This window comes from Vicia villosa, unplaced genomic scaffold, assembly GCF_029867415.1.
Source record: "Vicia villosa cultivar HV-30 ecotype Madison, WI unplaced genomic scaffold, Vvil1.0 ctg.001055F_1_1, whole genome shotgun sequence".
Lineage (NCBI taxonomy): Eukaryota > Viridiplantae > Streptophyta > Magnoliopsida > Fabales > Fabaceae > Vicia > Vicia villosa.
Genome location: NW_026705464.1, coordinates 405,278 through 416,543, shown reverse-complemented (window position 1 = coordinate 416,543; position 11,266 = coordinate 405,278). Strand labels below are relative to the sequence as shown.

Sequence of the window (11,266 nt, the reverse complement as noted above, 5' to 3'; positions counted from 1 at the left end):
GGTTTCCTTGTCACTTTTGTGTATCCTCAATGGATTGCTAATATTGTGCCTGTTCCGAAGAAAGACGGAAAAGTTCGCATGTGCGTTGATTATAGAGATTTGAATAAAGCCAGTCCGAAAGATGATTTTCCTCTACCTCACATTGATATGTTGGTAGATAGTACGGCAAAGTTTGAGGTTTTCTCCTTCATGGATGGTTTTTCAGGATATAACCAGATTAAGATGGCACCTGAAGACATGGAAAAGACAACCTTTATTACGCCATGGGGGACATTCTGTTACAAAGTAATGCATTTTGGGTTGAAGAATGCTGGCGCGACGTATCAGAAGGCCATGACCATTCTTTTCCATGATATGATGCACAAAGAAATTGAGGTTTACGTGGATGACATGATTTCCAAGTCCCAGTCAGAGGAAGTGCACATGGAGGATCTTTTGAAGTTGTTTCAGCGTTTGAGAAAGTATCGTCTCCGCCTAAATCCAAACAAATGAACTTTTGGTGTCCGTTCTGGAAAATTATTGGGTTTCATTGTCAGTCAGAGAGGAATTGAAGTAGATCCTGATAAAGTCGAAGCAATTCAGGAAATGCCAGCACCAAAGACTGAGAAACAAGTGAGAGGTTTCCTCGGACGTTTGAATTATATCTCCAGGTTCATTTCCAATATGAATGCTACCTGTGAGCCAATCTTCAAGTTGTTAAAGAAAAATCAGGGATGTGTGTGGAATGAAGATTGTCAAAAAGCTTTTGACAACATCAAAGAATATCTGCTTGAACCTCCCATTTTGCTCCCTCCGGCTGAGGGAAGGCCTTTGATTATGTACCTCACAGTGCTTGAAAATTCAATGGGATGTGTGTTGGGACAGCATGAGGAGTCTGGTCGAAAAGAGTATGCAATATACTACCTTAGCAAAAAGTTTACCGAGTGCGAAACAAGATACTCGCTGCTTGAGAAAACTTGCTGTGCTTTGGTGTGGGCTGCTCGCCGACTGAGACAATATATGTTGAACCACACCACCCTATTGATTTCCAAAATGGATCCAATTAAGTATGTATTTGAGAAACCTGCATTAATTGGAAGGATCGCTCGCTGGCAAATGTTGTTATCATAATATGATATTGAATATCGAGCTCAGAAAGCTGTGAAAGGATGTGTGTTGGCGGAGTACCTCGCTCACCAACCAATTGATGATCATCAATCTATCAGAATGGAATTCCCAGATGAAGATATATTGTATTTGAGAGCTCAAGATTGGGATGAACCGTTGCCAGAAGAAGGGCCAGATCCTGAATCCAAGTGGGGCTTAATTTTTGATGGAGCTTCTAATGTTCATTGCCATGGAATTGGCGCCATTATTGTCACTCCGCATGGGTCACATGTACCTTTCACTGCAAGGATATGTTTTGACTGTACAAACAATATTGCTGAGTATGAAGCTTGCATCATGGGACATGAAGAGGCCATTAATCTGAGAATTAAGATTCGTGATGTTTATGGAGATTCTACGCTTGTGATTAATCAGATTAAAGGAGAATGGGAAACTCGTCATCCTGGTTTGATCCCTTACAAAGATTACGCCAGAAGGCTATTGACGTTCTTTAACAAAGTTGAATTCCACCACATCCCTCGAGATGAGAATCAGATGGCTGATGCATTAGCCACATTGTCCTCCATGTACAGAGTGAATTTTCATAATGAGAAACCTCAGATTACAATCAGACGTCTTGATAAACCTGCTCATGTGTTTGCAGTTGAGGAATCAACAGATAAAAAGCCTTGGTATTTCGATATTAAGCACTTCCTTCAGACTCAAGAATACCCACTTGGGGCATCAAATAAGGATAAGAAAACTTTGAGGAGGCTGGCTGGTAGTTTCTTCATCAATGCTGATGTTTTGTATAAAAGGAATTATGACATGGTTTTGCTCAGATGGGTGGATAGACACGAAGCAAACATGTTGATGCATGAAATTCATGAAGGATCTTTCGGTACCCATGCCAAAAAGATGCTTAGAGCAGGTTACTATTGGCTGACAATGGAATCTGATTGCTACAAGTTTGTAAAGAAGTGTCACAAGTGTCAAGTGTATGCTGACAAGATTCATGTGCCTCCGACACTTCTCAATGTTATTTCTTCTCCATGGCCTTTCTCTATGTGGGGTATCGATATGATTGGCATGATTGAACCCAAGGCTTCGAACGGACATCGATTCATCCTGGTAGCAATCGATTACTTTACCAAGTGGGTAGAAGCTGCTTCATATGCTAATGTGACAAAGCAAGTTGTGGTCAGATTTATCAAGAACAACATCATCTGCAGATATGGTGTACCGAGCAAGATCATTACTGATAATGGCTCTAATCTGAATAACAGTATGATGAGAGAACTGTTTGAAAGTTTCAAAATTGAACACCACAACTCTTCGCCTTATAGGCCCAAGATGAATGGAGCTGTTGAAGCAGCAAATAAGAATATTAAGAAGATTGTGCAAAAGATGGTTGTTACGTACAAGGACTGGCATGAGATGCTCCCATTTGCTTTGCATGGGTACCGTACGTCTGTTCGTACATAAACAGGGGCAACTCCCTTTTCTTTGGTTTATGGTATGGAAGCAGTGCTCCCTATTGAGGTTGAGATTCCATCACTGAGAGTTTTAATGGAAACCAAGTTATCTGAGGCTGAATGGTGTCAGAGCAGGTTTGATCAATTGAATTTGATAGAAGAAAAGAGAATGACGGCTTTATGCCATGGTCAGTTATACCAGAAAAGAATGAAGAAAGCTTTTGATAAGAAGGTTCGACCTCGTGTATTCAGAGAAGGAGACCTCGTGCTCAAAAGGATCTTGTCTTTCACCTCCGATTCAAGGGGCAAGTGGACTCCTAATTTCGAAGGACCATATGTTGTTAAGAAATCCTTCTCTGGCGGTGCATTAATTCTTGCAACTATGGATGGAGAGGAGCTCCCACGTCCCGTGAATGCTGATGTAGTCAAGAAATACTTCGCCTAAAAATAATAAAAGAAGAGCTCGCTAAGTTGAAAACCCGAAAGGTCGGCTTAGGCAAAAAAGAGCGTCTCGGTGGATTGAAAACCCGAAAGGGCGGTCCAGGCAAAAATTAGAGACATAAACAAAATAAAATACCCGGTGGACTAAAAACCCGAAAGGGCGGTCCAGGCAAAAGTTAGGGATTCATGGCAAGTAACTACATTAGACAAGACTTGATCATCAGCAGTCATCTGTTTATCAGGAAGAAGTTCAACACATTTCAACGGAAGCCTTTGCTTAGGAATTCCAAGTTGAGAGAGAGGATAGGGTCATTACATTTCAATGTACCTTTTCCACAAAATTACCACTTTCCAAACTTTGTAATCATCTATGGGGTCTTGCCTTTTGCAAGCTACCATTCTATTCAAAAAGTTTGAGCCTTTACCCTTTATTGGCAATCTTATTTCTTTCATATCTCTCAAAATGTCATTTATTGTTGATAGTAATTTTTGAAACAAAAAGAAAATTGATTTCAACAAAATCCTTTTTTGAAAAATATAAAAGAAGTTTTGTTTGATTCATGAGTGCATAACAAGGAATGGATATGTTGATGTATTCATATGCAAAAGGGGAAAAATATAGCCCACTTAATGTACTTTTGGCCTGGTTCGAAGATGATGTAGAACTCAGTTATTTTTGTTCTCTCAGCTCCAATGTTCCCTCAGTGATGGGTAACATTTATTCTGAAGCCATCAAAAGATTGTTATAGCAGTTTTTGCTCCGGTGTTCAGCTTGAGACACGCTTGATTATGCTATTTTCGTACTCCATCTCTTGAGTTCATTCTTGTGCTAAGTTTTGGCAGCATATGCATCATTAACATGCATCAAAAACAGTCATACATTCACATTTGCTATCATGAAGTTTACTGTCAATCAGATTGCTTTTTCATTTAGAGTGTCTTGAGAAGAAAAAGCTCACTTTCCTTGAAAATCCCCACTGAACTTGTTTCTAGGTGGATAATATGTTTCAGTTCAGATGTCTACGAACAGAAGACCAGTGAGTTTCTCCCTCACTTGGTCCAGTCTTTTTGGCAGTTTCTTTCCATTTGGTCATGGATTGAACTTTGGTCGCTGGATGATGAATGTTGAGATTATGCATTTGTGTTTGCATCCTCAAATCATTGAAAAAGTATTATTGATTGCTCTTCACCATCAGTGATAGGAAGGGGCATCTCTTTCTACCTCCAATAGGACGTTGGTAGTTCACCTTCAGTGGAACGTTGGTGTATTTTGTTATCTTCATCGTCAGTGGTACGTCGATGTATTTTTCTTCAATACCTTCAGTGGAACGTTGGTATATGTTATCGTTAGTGGTACGGCGATACATCTCTTTCTACCTCCGGTGGGATGTTGGTAGTTCACCTTCAGTGGAACGTTGGTGTATTTTGTTATCTTCATCGTCAGTGGTACGTCGATGTATTTCTCTTCAATACCTTCAGTGGAACGTTGGTATGTGTTATCGTTAGTGGTACGGCGATACATCTCTTTCTACCTCCAGTGGGACGTTGGTAGTTCACCTTCAGTGGAACGTTGGTGTATTTTGTTATCTTCATCGTCAGTGGTACGTCGATGTATTTTTCTTCAATACCTTCAGTGGAACGTTGGTATATGTTATCGTTAGTGGTACGGCGATACATCTCTTTCTACCTCCAGTGGGACGTTGGTAGTTCACCTTCAGTGGAACGTTGGTGTATTTTGTTATCTTCATCGTCAGTGGTACGTCGATGTATTTCTCTTCAATACCTTCAGTGGAACGTTGATATGTGTTATCGTTAGTGGTACGGCGATACATCTCTTTCTACCTCCAGTGGGACGTTGGTAGTTCACCTTCAGTGGAACGTTGGTGTATTTTGTTATCTTCATCGTCAGTGGTACGTCGATGTATTTCTCTTCAATACCTTCAGTGGAACGTTGGTATATGTTATCGTTAGTGGTACGGCGATACATCTTTTTCTACGTCCAGTGGAACGTTGGTAGTTCACCTTCAGTGGAACGTTGGTGTATTTTGTTATATCTTCATCGTCAGTGGTACGTCGATGTATTTCTCTTCAATACCTTCACTGGAACGTTGGTATGTGTTATCGTTAGTGGTACAGCGATACATCTCTTTCTACCTCCAGTGGGACGTTGGTAGTTCACCTTCAGTGGAACGTGGGTGTATTTTGTTATATCTTCATCGTTAGTGGTACGTCGATGCATTTCTATTCATATCATCAGTGGAACGATGGTGTGTTCTCTGTTAACGAAGGATAGGTATTCTGATTCCCCAGTGAAAGAGGATGCATATTTCTCATCCCCAATGAAAGAGGATGTCCCCTTTTCTCACCCTAGTGATAGGTGATGCTTTAACCTCTCTGGCGCGAAATGTTTTCCCCAGTGAAGTTTCTTTTCCCAGCAAAGTTTCGTCTCCCCAACAGATTCTTATCTTCCCCAGTGGAATTCTTCCCACAAAGACATTTTGTGTTCCTAGTGGATTTCCTTTGCATCCCCAGTGTTGCTATGTTTCATCATCATCATATGCATTCATTACACCTTTGCATTGCATCTTAGGATCAAAAATTGTGTGTTTTATATATTTAAGTCTCTTCAATCTCGTCAAAACGAAGATTTGCAATCATCGTACCTCCGGATCGAAGAAACTTAAATAGGGGCATCTGTCATACCCCAATTTTTGACCATAAGATCATATATCATTCATATCCCAATCATTAATCAAGAGCTTCACTTGGAAGTTTTGTTTGTGGTGTTGCACTCACCTCATCAATAAGAGGGACCGTCAAGCACCAATGATTGTTTATCTTGTATGCATATTATACTAATCTAAATACCAAAAATATTGCTTTGTTTCTTTGTAGGCTTTTGTTTTGTAGGTACCAAGCCAAGACATGCAATAAACAAGGCATTTTCCACATTTTGGACTGATGAAATCGATTTCCCTCTTGGGTAAATCGATTTCCCTACAGCAATTTTCAACAAAATCACATTCTGGACAGCATGAAATCGATTTCCCTCCTGGGCAAATCGATTTCCCTAGTGTATTTTGCGCCAAATTCTCTTCTGGAACAGAGTGAAATCGATTTCACTCCTGGGGGAAATCGATTTCCTTAAGGCGAAATTCAAAAAAATAGAGAGGGAAGCTTGATTTGATTTTGGCACCTATTTTCTTTGACCATTTTTGTCATTTTACCAATTTTCCACCTCACCAAAATAATTCCCTTCATTAATTCCATTTTAACCTCATTTTACCATTTTTTACCATTTAAATGCCACTTTAATCACCAATTAAACACAAGTTAATTAACCAAGAGCAAATGACCAAATTGCCACTACTCTTGCTCTCATCCTATAAATAGAGGCGACTACTCTCTCATTTCTCAAGCTTGGAGAGCCAAAAAATTGCTTGCAAATTCATTTCTCACCCTTTCCAAAACCCTCACCCAAAGTTCACTTTCATAAGATTAGTGAGATTCACATTGAATCTTGCTAATTTTGAACTAAACCTCCTACATTTCTCTCTTTTCTTTGGTTGTTCATCTCCAAATTTGAAGGATCTATACACTTTGTGCTTGCTCTTGAAGCTACTCCAAGACTTTTGTTCAAGAAGTGGTAATTTGCTAGATCCATGATGTAGATCTTTATTGCTTGTGTTCAATGCATCTTTGATGCTATATTGATGATATTTGCTGGTTTTGTGATGGAAATTTTGTGCTCAAGTTGATGTGTGATCATAAGGTGTTTGTATATTTGTTCAAATCAAGTTTCATGCCTTTAAATGATGTTTTTGCTGAAATTTACACTGATGAAATCGATTTCCTTAAGGCTGAAATCGATTTCCTGCTGAACGTAACTTGTTTTTTTGAAAACTACACTATGGAAATCGATTTCCCCCTGCATGAAATCGATTTCCTACTGGCAGAATGTGGTTTTTTGCCTTTTTTATGCTTGTTTTGGCTTCCTTCTTCCTCCATTTCATTAATATCATTGGATCTAGGATGTTGATAGGTTTGAAATGACCTAATCCATAATATTAGATGAATGATATTAGTGATAGTGTGAGTTGATTATCTTTTGTGAATTTTATTCTTCTTCCTCCATTTCATTAATATCATTGGATCTATGATGTTGATAGGTTTGAAAGGACCAAATCCATAATATTAGATGAATGATATTAATGATAGTGTGAGTTGACTTTACTTTATGCATTTTATCTTCTTCTTCTCCTTTTTTTCTTTTGATCGATGAAAGTCTTAACACTTTGAGAATTCTTATGGATTCTTAGTAAAGACTAGATCGTTACCTATTTTCTTTTCGTGCGGTATTGCTTTCGGAGAATGATCTACATATCATTTCTCTCGCATGCATTAGCACATAAAGTTTTGACCGGCCTCGTTGTAGGGTGATTTCTACATAAATCACTTGGCGATCTGCTTAACATAGCGCAATATTTCGTGTCCCGAACAAAAAAGATCAAATATGGAAGAGAATTGTATGCGGTTGATTTAAGACTTATGGAAATTTATCGTGTCGTCGCTATGATTTTATCATGCTTCTGATAAATTTCCATTGACTTTAAATCCGAGAACATCCTTCACTCACCATCGATCTTCATTACTAACTTTGATAACATACTTGACAAGTTTCAAGATGGTTATCTTTAACATCTAACAACTAATTTAAATTTCCGCACCTTTATTATACCGCTCTTTATATTTCTCGCTTTATCGCTTTATTTTATCATTTCATCATATTTACATTCCGCTATTTTTCCTTTGTCCATTTGGACGTTTATATTCCGCTATTTTCTCTTTGTCCATTTGGACATATGTTTATGTTTCCGCCATTTTCTCTTTTGTCCACTTGGACCATACTTTACTTTTATGCTAAAACACTAATAAAATAACAAAAATCTAAAAAAACACCTAAGGCTCTCTTTTGGACTATTTGTTGCTATCCCTAGCATTCTGGAGACTCGGACTTATGGACTTAGGACCTCTGGACCCTCATTCTGTTATTACTCTGTGATTGTTCTGCCTGTCTGGCATTGGATTGTTGTCTGTTTATGTGTGCAGGTATTTCCTTGAAAGCCCTTGATGGTTAATTCCAAGGCATTGATATAAGGATTTTACCCGAAAACAGCCGTTACTCTACCCGTTTTTTGTCATAATTTTAATGTGCTTAATGCAAAGTGGTGCTAAGACAATAAGTTCATCTGGATCCCCAAGTGATAACGTTGGTTTAGTATTGATATTCCAAAGGATGAGAAATCTACCTTGACCTATAATGTCAAGTGTTGGCTTCTTCTTCGGTTAGACCGTTCTTTTCCTTAGCTTTTATTTTACGCAATAGGATAGCCTCTTCATCTCCTCCCATTCTTAAATTTTCAAAATCTTCTCCCTTTTTCAAAAACCTTCTTTTGTTTGCAAATCTTTTCAAAACCTTTTTTCTTAAAAAAATATCTTTTGCGCTTAGTGGCATTTTCTTCAAAAGGTTTAGACACCGTAATTGTCGAAACGAGTGGTTATACCCCATGATTTTGAAATTGATTGATATAATGAGATCTTCTTTTCGTTGATTTTATCCGAGTTGGAGCCCTTCTTTCATTTGCGATGCAAAGAACTCATTTGTTCTCATGCTCAAGATCAATGGCTGAGTATTTCTCTCCGACGACGATAAAGTGTTTATTCGTTTTTAAAACTTGTTTCCCTTTAAGCGGAACTACATTAGGTCTGACTTCTCCATTGCACCGAGGAGGTATGTAGGCACAAAGCTTAACGCTTTGCCGAGCTTATTTTACAAATAAAACAAACCCTTTTTTAGCACACACGACACAGATTTTCAAAAAGGTTCCTGTAAAGTACCACAGATATGAGGTGTGCTTTAAACCTTCCCCTCATATAATCAACACCCGAACCTGAGTTCTCTTTCTTGTTTTAAAAACAAAACTTTGGGTTTTTCGTTCTTTTCCCTTTTCCTTTGAAAAAATAAAGCGCGGTGGCGATTTCAAACGAAATATTGATTCAAGTCAATCCTATGGCTTCGATATCAGATTTTCCCCGCTACAATTAGCATCATTCAAATACAATCAATAATCATCATCATCATTAAAGAACATACATGTGTCCACATCAATCATCGTCATCAATAAGAAGAACACACATGTATCCACATCATTCCACAACAATCAATCATCATCATATAATTCTCAACAAATCATCACATCATAATGTTTTTCAAAACAACATCTTATATTGTCACATTTCATCATATAATTAGCACTTCCGAAATAAATTGGCTTAAATTATGTTTTATTAATTATCACTTATTTTTGGTTTATATGTCTAGTTTAATTAGTAAGTCTTAAAACCAATAGAGCGAAAGTTTGAGGGCTTAAGACGGTCAAAGGTTAAAACCAATAGAGCGAAAGTTTGAGGTCTTTAACTGGATAGTAGACATAGGACATTAGTTTTAAGGATGGCGAAAGCGTATTAAAACTAATTGGGACTTATTTATTTCCAAAAATTGTTTTTACACTCGAGCAGGATGGCGAAAGCGTACGTTAGGGATATTAGCTTGCTCCGAGTCAACAGAGCGAAAGTTTGAGATTAGGAGATTTAAATAGATAACAACCTCATAAAATAGGCATTTTATTAATTACATTGTTTCCAAAAAGCTCTTCTAAAATCTAATGGGATGGCGAAAGCGTACATTAGGATTAGGATAGTAGTCTGACTCAACAGAGCGAAAGTTTGAGACGAGGATTTTTAATCAATTGAATTAGTAAAGATTTTTAATTTGATTATGCAAAAGCCAATGGACCTTCGGATTTCCTGTAGTTAAACGAAATACATACTGATACCTGTCTCTTATTATTATTCTTTATTCTCTCACAATCACTTTCCCTTAGGAACAATCGAAATTTTAGTACTCCTAGCTTTACATAGTAACCTTAGATAACGGTAGATCGATTCATAGTCCCTGTGGATTCGATATCTTTTAAAACTACACGACACGACTGTGCACTTGCAGTTATCAGATTTATAGACACGTAAAGTCGCGATCAAGTTTTTGGCGCCGTTGCCGGGGACTATTTAAGTCGATATCGTAACTCACTGTTACACCGTAGAGACTAGGACAATTCTTCCCTTTCTTTTTGAACGATTGTATGCCAAATACTCGTTCAGAAGGAGGAGACTTAATACAACGAATTAACGAGATCGAACGTTTCATTAACGTCAAACGTCGAGCTCGCAATCTTCCCGAAGTAGCAGAAATTCCGATTAATCAGGAATTGACTCTTACTGATCAAATCAATCAAATTATCCCGAAGTTAGAGATGGCTGCTATTCGTCCTCTTAGAGACTATGCCGCTCCTTCGCGCGCTGAACCGCATTCAAGTATCGCACCACCTGCGATTGAGGCAAACAATTTCGAACTAAAACCTTCGCTGGTCCAAGCTGTTCAACAGAATCAATTCTCTGGAAGCCCTGTAGACGACCCCAATCTCCATTTATCCGTGTTCGTGCAACACGCCGACACTATCAAAGCCAACAACGTTAGTTCCGAAGCTATTCGATTACGCCTTTTTCCTTTCTCCTTGAGACATAGAGCTAGAGCGTGGCTTCAATCCCTGCCTTCCAATTCCATAACTACGTGGGACGAATTGAAGAGAGTATTCTTAGCGAGATATTTTCCGCCTAGCAAAACTGCTATGCTTAGAGGTCAAATCAACGGATTTACCCAGAAAGATAACGAATCACTCTTCGAAGCTTGGGAACGTTACAAGGACATGCTTAGAATATGCCCTCATCATGGACTCGAACCATGGCTGATCATCCATACTTTCTATGGTGGTCTCCTATATAACACTAAAATGACTATAGATGCCGCTGCTGGCGGAGCATTAATGGACAAACCCCATGATGAAGCATACAAACTCATAGAGAACATGGCACAAAACCATTACCAATGGGGTGGAGAACGAGCTGCTCTAGAGAAAGCACAAACCAAAGGAGGAATGTACGAAATAAGTGGTATAGACCGCGTTAACGCTAAAGTAGACGCTTTAACTCAAAAGATCGAGAATTTAACCATCACTCCTTCAGCCACCGCTGCCGCTGTAGCACCTTACTGCGAGATTTGTGGATTGACTGGGCATGTAGTTGCTGAATGCCAACTCTTGACTGGAGTCCCATCTGATCAAGTAAATTACGCTCAAGGAAACCCT

At 38.6% G+C, this 11,266-nt stretch overlaps 1 non-coding gene across 1 annotated transcript; it reads right to left on the bottom strand.

Annotated features, from left to right (window-relative positions):
* Window positions 1-10,750: 10,750 nt before the first annotated feature.
* Window positions 10,751-10,857, bottom strand: LOC131632964 (small nucleolar RNA R71). Its single transcript, XR_009293188.1, has one exon. It is a non-coding gene; the product is annotated as a small nucleolar RNA R71 (small nucleolar RNA).
* Window positions 10,858-11,266: the final 409 nt, after the last annotated feature.